Source organism: Schistocerca americana, unplaced genomic scaffold (genome assembly GCF_021461395.2).
Source record: "Schistocerca americana isolate TAMUIC-IGC-003095 unplaced genomic scaffold, iqSchAmer2.1 HiC_scaffold_45, whole genome shotgun sequence".
Classification (NCBI taxonomy): Eukaryota; Metazoa; Arthropoda; class Insecta; order Orthoptera; family Acrididae; genus Schistocerca; species Schistocerca americana.
In genome coordinates, this window is record NW_025726181.1 from 2,111,683 (window position 1) to 2,125,499 (window position 13,817).

At 37.5% G+C, this 13,817-nt stretch overlaps 1 long non-coding RNA gene across 2 annotated transcripts in view; it reads right to left on the reverse strand.

Annotated features, from left to right (window-relative positions):
• Positions 1–12,290, reverse strand: part of LOC124583211 — a 43,798-nt gene extending 31,508 nt beyond the window's left edge. Inside the window, exon 1 of one of the 2 annotated variants that reach the window (XR_006974086.1) lies at positions 12,232–12,290. This is a non-coding gene — a long non-coding RNA (uncharacterized LOC124583211). Of the gene's footprint in view, positions 1–3,355; positions 3,416–12,231 lie in introns of those variants that run through there. The other variant, XR_006974087.1, reaches the window with a different exon arrangement.
• Between the last annotated feature and the right edge of the window lie 1,527 nt (positions 12,291–13,817).

The window sequence follows — 13,817 nt, forward strand, 5'->3', positions numbered from 1 at the left end:
GGAAAAAAAATTCCCAGATTTCTCAGTCAAAAATACACTTTCTCCCAAGTGAAAACATACTTTTTCCCTGTTAACTGACGGTATATTTTCTCTTGGAACTGTATAACTTATAAGTCCTTTGATTATGGTTTTATACACGGGCGTAGAATTTCCTGGTGCTTTAGGGAAAAAAAAAAAGAAAACACGCATTTTGGAAAGATCTTTGATGTGCAGCAACATGTATGCTGCATATTTTTGTATTAGGAAAGTATGAACTCGAATTCCACCAAACACCGCATGTTACTTTCCAAAGCATTGAAATTGAGATTGGGATGCGCTTTTGTAAGTTAGTCATAGCTCATTTCATGCGATTTCGCCAGCCGATCACAGCAGGTATTCAGAGCTTAGGACACGTGATGTAGTCAACCAACAGCAACATCACTGTTAAGTAGCGCGAACACACAAACAGAAAAAGTTAATGGTTCAAATTAATGTAAATAGTGTTGCTAAACGAAACGCAAAGCCTTCACATGTAATATTGGTCTATCAGATTAATACGCTGCCAGAGAAGCTAAGCTTTCACATAAAATGTTGGTGTTTTATGCGCGTATTACAATTTAAGATGTATCACACAAAGGTGCCAGTAAAATTTTTAATAACGACATAAATGTCTGATCTTCCAGGCTCAAAATTCATCTAAATGGCTCATCATCAAAGAGTTGATTGTGATTTAAGAAATTCATCGTATATTATCTCACATAGTTCTGGTGTAACTGCTAGAATGGTACTTTGATGGTAACGATTTTCAACCCACCATTCGAAATATTTTCCCACGACCTGTTAGAAATAGGTTCGTTTCTGCAGTTGCCAGAGAGCGCCAGATGACAGGCATCACTGCGCAAGCGCAGCTACGATGTCGTAGGGAGCCCGCATGTTCGTACGTGTGAAACAATAAAAGATATTACATTATGTAAGAAACAAGACATCAGAGGATACTCCAAGAGAATCAGAATTTCATGACCCATACTAAAATGTTCACATTTAAAGTGCAAATTTGTATGTCCAGAATCCCACGACCTGTTATTAAGCTTTTCTATGTGGTTTTTGGGATGTAAATTTTCTTGGAGTACCAGTACTGTCCTGTCTCATATTTGGTTCTTTATTATGGCGTAATGCCAAATGTGCTAGAAGTTGAAAATGTGCACTTGAAATGCAGCAAACACAGTGTGTGGAATTAAACACTTTGTCTCAATTATATTGTCTGCCTTAGTGGAAAAGATCAATGAAAGAAAATAACTTTGGCAAACCAACAAAAATAACTTCATTGTTCTAAAAGGCAATTAACGCTTGACTGTCAGAAAGATGGAAATAAAATAAAATCTGCTACTAATAACACAGTTTAGCCTTCCATAATTATGTGAATGTATTTTAATTCACTTGATAGCTCCCGGCCACAGAAATCTGTTTTGTCTTCATTTGACGTGGGAGCAGTAAATGAAGAGGAAACAGCAAAAACACTAAATGTAAAAATGGGTCACGTGGAGACTACACACTTCCCAACTGTAATTCAGACTGTTCTGCGCATCGGTCCCGGATCTCTAATATTTCCGAACCGGGGCAATACCCCGCCATCCCCTCGAGCGTTTGAGATAGGACGTTAAAAAAAATTATATATATATATATCCCGGGAGCGGAAAGACTTACCTCAGGGGGAAAAAAGGACGGGTATACACTCGCGCACACACACATATCCATCCACACATATACAGACACAAGCAGACATATTTAAAGACCACATATACAGACACAAGCAGACACATTTAAAGACCATTTTTTTGTGGGGGTGTTGTGAGGGTGACATGGTATTAGAAGGTGGAAAGTGTAACATGAGGTTGAAATGAAAATGAAAGATAAAAAAATTTGGGGAGAGATAAAGGTGAACTAGAAACTTAAAGTAGCTGCTAGCTGTGGACTGTACAACTCGCCCTTACTAGTATAGCGATCTGCCCAAAAATTTTTTGTCAAAATTTCATTTTCTTGTATACACCGAGAACGTAATACGTAATCATTCTTACCTGTTATTCGTTTATTTCCACTCCTGTAATCTGAATCTATGGATTCCGCTAGTAATTACAACAACGCTCATCATTCGCAAACACAATCAACCACACAATCAGACAGCGGTTGGCATTCATCCGTTCAGCCTTACTTCGCTCAGCTCTGTCAGATTCCACTGACAGAGGAAACATGTACACTACGCACGCATTCACAAATCAACTTACGATTCATTCAAAATCAACTTAGAATGTGTTAAAAATGTTCAAAAACCGACAGGGATGAGTTTCAATGTAATATGAATAATCGATAAACTAACAAACTAACGTGCGCTGGATGCGAGTCGCTTTGTGAAACAAGGTTTCCTCCCCCCCCCCCCCCCTCAAGAATATGAATTTGCCCCCCCTCCCTAGATTTGGACCTCCTGCGCATGTATAAATCTGGCAGCTTGGGCGCTCCAGTAAAATTTTTCCCAGTAGCATCTAGCTGCTTGCTGCGACTGCTTACACAGCCAACAATTTCTGTAGCCAGAAGTGGGAGAAGGTACTACTCAACTGTGCATGTGCATGATCGAGCTCGTAACTGTTAAAATGAATTTAATGTAAACAGTTGTGACGTCACGCTCAGCAGAGGCAATTTGCTGTTACAAAGCATTGCACAGTCTTCCTAAAGCCTTTGACGCATTTTACTGTTGGCGGACACTTGTATGAGCACTGTTTTGTTGCTGTATATGGTGCATTTCCCTTGAAATTTAAGTTTTATTTTCGTTTTTTCTCTTGTTCATGTTTTATTGCTGCAGTATTGAGACACAGAAATATCCTTAGTTAGAGTATTGGTTCTTACCAATCAAAATTACACAAATTTAACTGAAAACAAAAACAATGAAAAATTTCCCGGGTTTTTCCCCGGCTCTTCCGGGTCGTACACACCCTGCATGTCCATGGCGCACTCCCCCTTCTTAGCAATAAAACAACATAAGTTGCTCTTCTTTGAATGCTTTTTCATGTCCTCTGTCAACACTATCTGACAAAGATACCATAGCACACAGGGCCATAACTGTAGTTCAACAGTGTTTCAGTGAAAATTTTTTGTGTGTTTTCAGTTGTATCACCATCCACCATCTCCCTTCCAATTTAACAGTAAACACTGAAACACTATGTTATGCAGATAACAACCAACCCTAGGCTACAATTCCCCATTGGAAGTCACCGACATCAAAAGAAAAATTCAACTGAGAAAATTGAAAAATGATGCTAACGACTGTCTCTCAAATAATAATGTATCACAAAGTTGACCAAATATTAGTTTACCAGTTACTGACCACTAATTTGCTCGGTTCTTTGCCATCAGGACCCTCTGGACCAAAGACACGTATTAGAACATACTTAAATGTTCCTTCTGGGTCGATATCCACATCAGGAACAGCGGCAAGCTTCTCCGCTGCCGTCATTAGTGTCCTGTTAAACAGGAAAAAATGTTTCCTTCAGAGAAATAATGATCTAATATTTGGATTTTGAAACGTGTGCCTATTAAGTAAATACAAGCATTCTGCGGAAGATCGTACACCATCCAAACCATAAAACTATCAATTAATTGTATCCAAAGGGAAACATACTTGAGAAAGCAATAAAATTACAAAGAGAGACAACTGCATTCTCGTAGAAAGAATTCGCTGGGTGAATTCCTTCATGTTTGGTGGACTCAAAAATATTTTTTAAAAACATTTATTGGTTATCGTTTAGAAAGAGCAGCCATTTTTGTTTCAGGCTGCAAGCATTCTTACACTTTTATAAGCGTCTGTGGTTTTTTAAATTATTTGGTAATGGATTGCGCCAGACCTTTCATATAAGAGGTATTTATTTCAGCAGACACTGGACCATAAATTAAAACCATGATCACCCTGCTGAATGTATTAGGGAATACACTTTTAATGTCTCAAAGTTGTTGGTTGTAAATTTAAAAAACCCATTTTTAATATTATCTTTCCAAAGAGTAGTTTCTTAGCCTTAATACATTTTGTGGTATTACACTACTCAGTATAGATACCTTTTTTTTTTTTTTTAGAGAAACAATTATGACAAGCTTATACTTAAAAACACTTTAAAAACAAATGTTTTGAATTTTTTCATTCTTTGGTCTGCAAATCTTTGTTAATGGACCAGATATAAATCTGAAAATTACACATTTAATAGACCTTTATGATATCAAACTTCTGTATAAATTTCAACCTTGAGATTCCATGGACAAAAAAATTTCAAATATGAGTCAAAAATATGTTTCTTACTGTTTGCAATATCTGGGCTGATGGAAACAGTGTATAAATTACATAATTTAAAAATATCTAGGATAACTCTTTAAAAAATGAGACAATTCATTACATTATCCCGTTCTCAACTTATTTGTTTTTACTATGTTGTTTATTGAACAACAGAGATATTTCTTCACTCATGTTGGGCACAGGGTTAAATGTTCGCCTAGTCACAGTCATAAATTCCAGGGGAGAAGACAACTCCTTTAATGATTTTTAACGGGCCTCTCGAATTGATCCTTCTCAAATTTTTTAAACGGGGTTCTTGGTGCTGGTAAAATGTAACATCCACATCTTGGTTTTGACGAGCAATGTTACCAACTGTGGCAATCCACCACTGTTCGTCATAGACACAAGCCACTATGTCCTTACTTTGAAGTGTCAGTGGTACAAGTTTTCCACAGTGATGACGTTCACTATCAGAGGATGTTGATGTGAACTTACAGTTGAGCAAGTTGTATGACTAAGGTATAAAACAATGAAAAGATCAGGTGCCTTTAACCTTCTGACAAGTTTTGAATCTTTCCTCCAAGACATTGGCATAGAGTTCTCGTATTTCCTCACATTTAATGAAACATACGTAATCCCTTTTACCTATTCTTTATACAGAATGTGAACATTTCTTGACGTGTCCAGATTTGGTTCTCATAGGTCCGTTGCAGACTAGCTTTTGTGACAGCTCACTTTGTTGTACCCTTTATGCCATCACACTCACTCTTCCCAGGGCATGATGCAAAAAAGTGCTATTCTGCACCGAGCCAACGGTCTTTTTTTCTTTGAGAAAGGAGATATTAATATTTGTTTGCTTTTATATTGGCTTGCAGCACCATCAGAGAAGTTCATCAGTTTGTTTATGGAACTGTCGTGCTGTTTTACGTAGTTTGTTAACTGCAGGTGAAAAGCATGCACTGCTGTAGCTTTGTGCTCAAAGTAATCATTTGCAACACAAAAACTATGACTCTAGTTTATCTGGATCTTTATAACAGAACATAAATGGACAAACTGTGGCCTGTTTGTTTACCCAGTGGTGCCCTTGTATTTCACTTGAACAACAAAGGAATAGTTTTCAGAAAAGTCAGCAAGAACTATACATTCATCAACTGCCAAGGTTTGCTTTTGTCCTTCAGAAATTTATCCTGACTTTGGCAATTAAATGACACACTATTGAGTTTTCAAGGTTAGTAACCAACACTTAGAAAAACTATTCTCATTATTTTGAGACTCCATTGTTCAACTGCACACTTCAAGGGCTCATTATTAACTAAGTGTGAGTGAACAGATGTTGGTGGAAGGGGGATGACAACACACAGATTTGTACAGGCTTGTCTACATCTACATGGATACTCTGCAAATCACATTTAAGTGCCTAGCAGAGGGTTCATCGAACCACCTTCGCAGTTCTCTATTATTCCAATCTCGTATAGAGCGCAGAAAGAAGGAACACCTATATCTTTCCGTTCGAGCTCTGATTTCCCTTATTCTATCGTGGTGATCGTTTCTTCCTATGTAGGTCAGTGTCAACAAAATATTTTCACATTCAGAGGAGAAAGTTGGTGATTGGAATTTTATGAGAAGATTCTGTTGCAACAAAAAATGCCTTTCTTTTAATTATGTCCAGCCCAAATCCATTATCATTTCTGTGACACTCTCTCTCATATTTCACAATAATACAAAATGTGCTGCCCTTCTTTGAACTTTTTCAATGTACTCTGTCAGTCCTATGTGGCAAGGATCCCACACCGCGCAGCAGAATTCTAAAAGAGGACGGACAAGCGTAGTGTAGGCAATCTCCTTCGTACTGCCAATAAATTGCAGTCTTTGATTACACTTCCCCACAATATTTTCTGTTTGTTACTTCCAATTTAAGTTTGATATCATGAAGATCCATTAAGTGTGTAATTTTCAGACTTTTATCTGCTCTCCTTACAAAGATATTGTAGGTCAAAGAATGAAAAAATTCAAAAAATCAATTTTTTAAAATAGTGTACATTTTGTGTAAGCTTCTCACTATAAGAAGTAGTTATACTGTATAGTGAAATAGCACAATAAATATTAAGGCTGAGAAATTACTCTTACTTTGGAAAAATACAATTAGGGTAGATAAAAAATCTACTCACCAAGTGGCAGCAGAACTCGCACATAAAAGACGGAAGAGGGGCGAAGGAAGAGAACTGGAGACGTCTAGGAAAATTGGTAGATATCGGGAAAGTCACCCAGAACAGCGGGTCAGAGGAGACTTACCGTAAGTAATGTCTTTCCTTCTCATCCCGTACGGTAAGTCTCCTCTGACCCGCGGTTCTGGGTGACTTAACCAATATCTACCCCTTTTCCTAGACCTCTCCAGTCTTTCTCCTTCACTCGATTACTTCCCCTTCCACCCTTCTGCCTGAAGAAGGAGCCACTGGCTCCAAAAGCTTGCTAATTACAGCTGTCTTTTATGTATGTGTTCTGCCGCTGCTTGACGAGTAGAATTTTTATCTATTCAATTAAATAGTTTAAAGAATGAGCTTTTTTAGCTTGCAATCAACAAGTTTGAGCCGTTAAAAGTAGGGCCTATATTAAGGAATACATTCAGCATGGTTATCATGGTTTTTAATTTATAGTCCAGTTAATGATTCTTATTTGAAATTTCTGGGGCAACTCAGTACTGAATAATTTATATAAAAACAGATGCCTGTAAAAGCAAAAAATAGCCACTGTTTCTAAATGTTGAGAATAAATTTTTTTTAAAAATGTCTTTAAACCCATTAAACATTCGGGAATTCATCCAGCAAATATCAATTTTTTCTGAAATGACCGAGCGACTGGTTACTTTTTTCCCTGGCCCACTAGTCCTAGCTTACATAACAGAAATTTTGATTTTTATCAATACCAACTGTCTGCTTTCACCTATCACATCATCAAAATGCTGGACATAAATCACTCATCGAAATTAGCCACACACTGCAACGACAAGTAGCCCAAGTTACCTATGGTGTTGTAAGTTGCCACAAATCAGAAACTGCTGTGTTTCCAGTAGCAAAACATACTGTTGCAAAATTGGCAGCAAATGGGTAGCATCACGTTGTGGCACAGCAACCATAAAGCTTTGCTTTGTCTCAACGTCATAACCACCAAAGACCCATTGCTCTCGCACCTATGACTTCGATGGTGCTGACGAAGCAGCTCTCGTCTATTTCAACAGTATGGCCAGGGCCGCCCAAAACTATTGGCTCAATTAAGAAATATTCATGGCAGATATCTCTACAAAATTGGCACCAATCGAACACAGTGTGCTCACTGCCAATTTTGAGCTCCCTTATTAAAAACTTTTGCCTACTGAGTTCGAAAACCCACATGTAAGACAGTTGCACAATTTTAGAAATGTCTAAATGACTACCAGCAAAAAATGACATTTTCCTGACTGAACATTTCTTTCTACAGTCCCTGCCAATGGAGCAGCTCCAAATTTCGCCATCTTTCCCTGTAGTTTTCTCCAGCTTCATCTCGTTGTATCCAACACAATACCTATTTTCACACACCATATCGTTCTTCATAAGACCTTGTTGCCTAGCCCATTGTATTGAGCTTCGGGTGTTCTCCATAACATGGTATAAATCTTCCATTACCAAATTGCTCAAATCTGGAAAATTTCTCGCCATTTTGGCACACGCAGTAATATACGATACTTCAAGACGGACAGCCTCAACAGAAAAATATAGGTTGTTGGGCGCACTTATCAAGATGCATAACTGTGAGCAACAGGGACAAATACCATATGCAACAATATGCAAAGCCAACAATAGCTATCATGGTAAGGATGTATGAAACTGTCAGCATTACCTATGGCTAAAGAACTCTGTGAAGAAATATATTAAAATGTCTGCAGCATATTGGCATAGCAACATGAATAAGCTGGTGAAAGCAGACAGTTAATTAATCTTCCCCCCCCCCCCCCCCCCCTCCATATGAAAATAAGTACTTTTTTGGTATTCCGTGCATATATATGATTATATCTTAAGAATATGTGTTTGCTTCAAAAATAGGTATTTTTCTCATGATCAGCGCATGTACCCCCTAAACTGCGTAAGTGCCATTTTCGTTATTGCAGATGTTGGTTTTTTGGTATTGTGGGCTTGGTTTGAGCTATATAGGTCGAGTGAACTGTACGATTCCTGCTGGCTTTGTGGCTGTAGCATTATGTCGTAGGGTGAGACTTTTTTAGGGGTGATGTGATGTGATGTTTTGTATTGTTAAAATTAGGTTGTCCTTGCGCTAGACCCCCTATTTCCCGCGGTTGTTCTGTAGTTTCATTTTATCATTGAAGTAAGATTACTTTCACTGTTTCTATTTTCTCGATCCCTTTACAAACGCAACCACAAATCACATGGAGTCAGTCTAGCAAAAAGCTAAAGAAAAAAATCCTATAAGGCCTTTCAGAACTCACTGTGCTATGCTGAATAACTACCTGGCGGAATTTCTCTGGTGTCAACGTTTTGGGGAAAACCCATTCCACAATTTTGTTATTAATTCCACCTTTCTAGAAGAGAGAGAGAGAGAGAGAGAGAGAGAGAGAGAGAGAGAGAGAGAGGAGAAAAAAAAAAAAAAATTAAATTCCGTGCATACATATGCAATATGTCATTTTTGATACAAAAAAATTTTTTGAGACAGTTAACTGATTTTTTCTTTGCAGCCAAATGAAAAATAAGTACTTTTTTGGTGAAGAGCGCGTCAGATATGACTGTAACACTCAAGTTTTGAAATAAAAAAATTTTTGGCATTCAGCGCATATATATGCTTATATCTTCAGAAATACGTGTTTCCTTCAAAAATAGGTACTTTTCTCATGATCAGCGCATGTACTCCCTAGACTGCCTAAGTGCCACGAAAAGCAGAATCAGATGTTTCCCTCGACCTCTACAGCTGAAAGGAAGCCCAGATAGCAAGGAACCAATACAGCTGAAAGGAAGCCCAGATACCAAGGAACCAATAGCTACAACCTGAAGAGTGGAATCAGACATTTCCCTTGACCTATGTAGCTCAAATGCAGCTCTCAATACCTACCAGCAATAATAATAATAATAATAATAATGAAAACAATGAAAACTTCACACACCAACATAACTCAAAAAACACCACAAAAACCAAAACCTTCAACAACTCGAAAACGCAAAAACCTGTATATACACAAGATCAATTAAAACCAACCAAAGTACGATAAATGTAAAACAGACAGAACATCAGAATTACTACAGATTAAAACCAAAATAAAAGTTTATTACCAACAAAAGCATGCAACAAAATCACCTAGGTTGACCGCCGCTACCAGTACACGTACACACACACACACACACACACACACACACACACACACACACACAAAACTAATCAAACCTAACAAAATGCCACACACATAAAAAAACCATCACTGAAAAATGAAGATTTCCAAATCCACATTGCAGCACTGGCTACCCAGACTCAAATAAACCCATGTTACCATAGTGATAATGAACCCAATATCACATGTTAAACTCAACAAACACAAACCAATTCAAAAACACACACACAACACCATTATGTCATGGGTCAAAGGAGACAGGTGGAATAGAACACTTCCAATGGCCCCTTAACTTAGTTCCTACCTCACGCAGACAGACAGGATGTGAGGACAAGAATGAATAGTTCTGAAAAATAAGATTAGTGTTTCACTTTTAAAAGTGTTAATCAGCAGTAGGGCCTCCTGGGATCTTGCTTACTTGACTATCAGTAGTGACCAGCCATACTGTTTCTTTATAAAACAATTCCTTAATAACTTCATTGTTTAATATTTGGATTCTTGCACTGATGTCACCTCACGTGTAAGATTGTTCCCCCTATTGTTATCTAGACAACAAACTTGAACTCTAAGACATGATATCACAGTACATAAAATGATTTTTACATGTTAGTCTGAGAACGTGGACAGTGACCAAGAAGGCATACCCTAAAATTGCACTTACTTTAAGTTTTCAAAATGTCACAACCCCTTTCTTCTGTCATTTATCACTCTTTAACCTCTGGCAACAATCTGTTAATATAAAAACTGCACTGTTTTTAGGGTTCATGTTAAACCACAGACCTCTCTATAACTGACTGGTTGGAGAAAGGCAAGACAAAGAACTGGTTATGAACTGTTGTGTCCAAATCAATCTTTGAAATGCCAAAAACAGGATTAGTTAAAAATGTGATACCAAGCTTATGAACGACAACACCCTTAACGTGGTGGAGATATAAGACACAGAACTGATCAACTGCTCACCTAACTAATAACACGTAAATGTTAGCGAAATAAAATGCTAGGGACTAACAGGATCTCTGTGAGAAAAGGTAGTTTTGGGCCCAGGATGTTCTTTCTATTAGTCCTTCAAATATATTAAAAACTTGAAAATACCAGACCCCAATTCGAAAATGGAGCCTCACATAGGTACTTAAATGTATCTATGGAATGACCTACCAACCCAACCTATCCTAGATATATGTTTACACCAGTCTACAGATCAGCCTGTCAATGTAAATGAACACATATATACATCTTGTATGCCACAAGCATTCCCCCAGTCGAACACCATCTCCAGTAGGCCTAGACTTAAAGTACACCTAGCAAACAATACAGTCTAAGCTACCAGCCACAAAAAATAAACTTCATATTATGATCAAAACACACACTCAAAATATTTCACTGAAACAAACGAAATATCCTAGATGCCATATCACATCACATTTCATATAGGCTACCTATGGCTCATGTTGTTCACTGGACTCCAAACACGTTTATTTTTTCACACACAAGCATTTATTGCTTAGTCCAGTTTCTTGAATAAGTATCATGAGGCTATCGTGGTTAAGTTTGTCAAATTAACTCCCAAAAACATCTTTTTGATAGCAATATTCTTGAATACTGGTTGTTTCTCAGATTCCACACCCCCTTCGGAATACCAGCTTGGTGCTTTCTGGGGTTTAGATATTAGCTACACAGTCATAGTTATGCTACCAAGACCTTGTAATGGATCTGGGAGATGTTATTTTTTTACCGTATTTGTCGATACCGAATTGTAAATGTTTTCTTATATTTTTGTCAGAATTTATTATAATTTGTCTTATTATATGTTAATTTACTTCTGTTTTTGAGAGTAAAAGCATATTGATTACTATTAGAAAATGTATCCACAGTCTAATATAACAGTCGCGACACTCACTGCTGTAAAAATTGTTGCCGTTTGACAGATGGAGCGACACTAGCGCTCCAAGTGGCAGGTAAGGTGAACGTCAGACGCGTCGTAAGCATAATGTTTGTTTGCATCCATTTCCTTCTTCATTTCCGAATTATTTGAGTTATTTTCTTGGCTCCAAGGGTTTGTGTGGTACCAGAAGGCATATATGTTACTAAAAACGATTCTAAAAAAAGCGCAAGTAAGGACAAAAATCATGAATAGAGTGGCAAGCTACAACACATTCGTGAAGAAACACTTTTGACATTGGACAGAATTGCAGCTTACCACGTTGATATCAAAAGATTATAAACACACAGATTCACATGTAGGAAGCACATACATGTACCTCTACATGCAAAAACGACCGACAGCTCATTTATCGTACTGTAGGCCTACTGCGTTTGTCATTTTCGCCCGTTGCCACAAGTACGACCTTCATCTTTATATTATTCTAAGTGAGACAAGCAACTGCAAAATAGTGGGAGAAATATGCTAAAAACATTATAATGAGCTGATTACACTACATTTCAAGAAAAACCAAATATTTGAATAATTTTCAATCAATCAGTCAGTGCACAAGGTGCTGACAAAATAATGTCATCACACGAAAGAAGCAAGGAAAATTAGGTGACTAACAACAGAAGTGAACGAAATACATACCAAAGAAATCAGCAGCCCAAATGAGCCAACTACTTCAGTATCTTATTTGCTTTCTTGTTGTTAGAAACTAAGTCTTGATTCCAATATTTGAGCCGGTAAACAAGTCTCACTTTAACAAATATCTTGATTAACAGCAGCTTAGTTTCTTCACAACATCCAGGGGGAAAACTTGGGACAGCCAGCAACAAGTTTACATATAATTCACCACAGTTTTTCTTGTGAGAATGTTCATCAAAAACTGATGCCATCTGATTTTCACAATCCCTCAAAAATAAACAAATATTTTCACTGCAAATAACCAAGCTTCAAAATTGTCTTCGTAACTTTTGAAATGGCAATAAAATTTGTCATTTGCATCTAAGTCCTGGCTGTTGTCTACAAGTAGATTCCTGCACTTGACACAATTATGTAAAGAAAAAAGTTTCTTCAATATGTAACCAAACACATATCTCATACTGTTTTGTTCTTCAAGGTCTGCTGGAACTTCCACATTTGGTAGCTTTGTTGCAGAACTTGTATCACTACTGCATAACAACTGAGAGACCTTTAATGTTTGAGCAGATTTCATGTCCAGTATTGCCTGACCCCAGTCAATTCCTTCACAATTACTGCTTGCCACATTAGAAGAATTTATCAGTTTGCTTAGTGTACAGTTGTTAAATGCAGCACAAAACTGCCTTGGAAATGGGTTGCTGCAAAAACCACCTCTCTGCCTCATAGTTGAAAAAAAGTTTTCCAATGTGTCTTGGTTAATTTTACGTGAGAATAAGTACAATTTTGTCCCAGTCAGTACCTCGGCAGCAAGCATTTCCAAAGCACATATATTGCTTAGAAGCCCCTTTACACATTTTATCCTCAGGGAGTAATCTTTTCCATCAGAGCCTACAAATTTCCAAGAGTGAATCCATGGCTTCATCACATGTAGAACATCCAGATGCTCTGAATCACTCCTAATACAGTTCCTTAGATGCACAGGCCCTTTCACACTGTATGTATTAAAGAAATCAAAAATGTCATTAACTTTCTGACAAAAGTCTGAAGTGCCAGTTGCAGATAATGGCATACTACCACAAAATACAAGTGTGTCAATACCAGCTGCCACTGTGTGGCTTAACACACGAACTGCAGTACCCACTTTCATTTTTGAAAAAGCTGGCAGTTTGACAGCTTTTTTAGTCAGCTTCGGAGCTAACTTGTATTTCCTGTGCAAGTCATTTGAATAGAGCTGAGAAATGTCCTTCCAAGAAGCAGTACCAACCAAACCATCATTTGATGTATGAATTATGCCATACCTAAATAGGTTGTTTCTGATGCTCTTAAACAAACGTGGGGTATCATAGAAGAAATAGATCTTCTGCTCCTCATATACCAAACTTGGATTGTCTTGTGTAATTCCCAGTCTCTTTCTACAGCCCACAAAATTTGAACCCTGATCAGTCACACAGGTCTTTACAACCAAGCCAATTTCCTTAAGTCTCTTGAGTACTTCATAAAATATAGCAGTCAAATGCATAGCTCCCACTGTTCCTTTACAAAAACAGTACAGCAATGGTTGTTTGAAACATGAAAAAATGCCACTAATCATT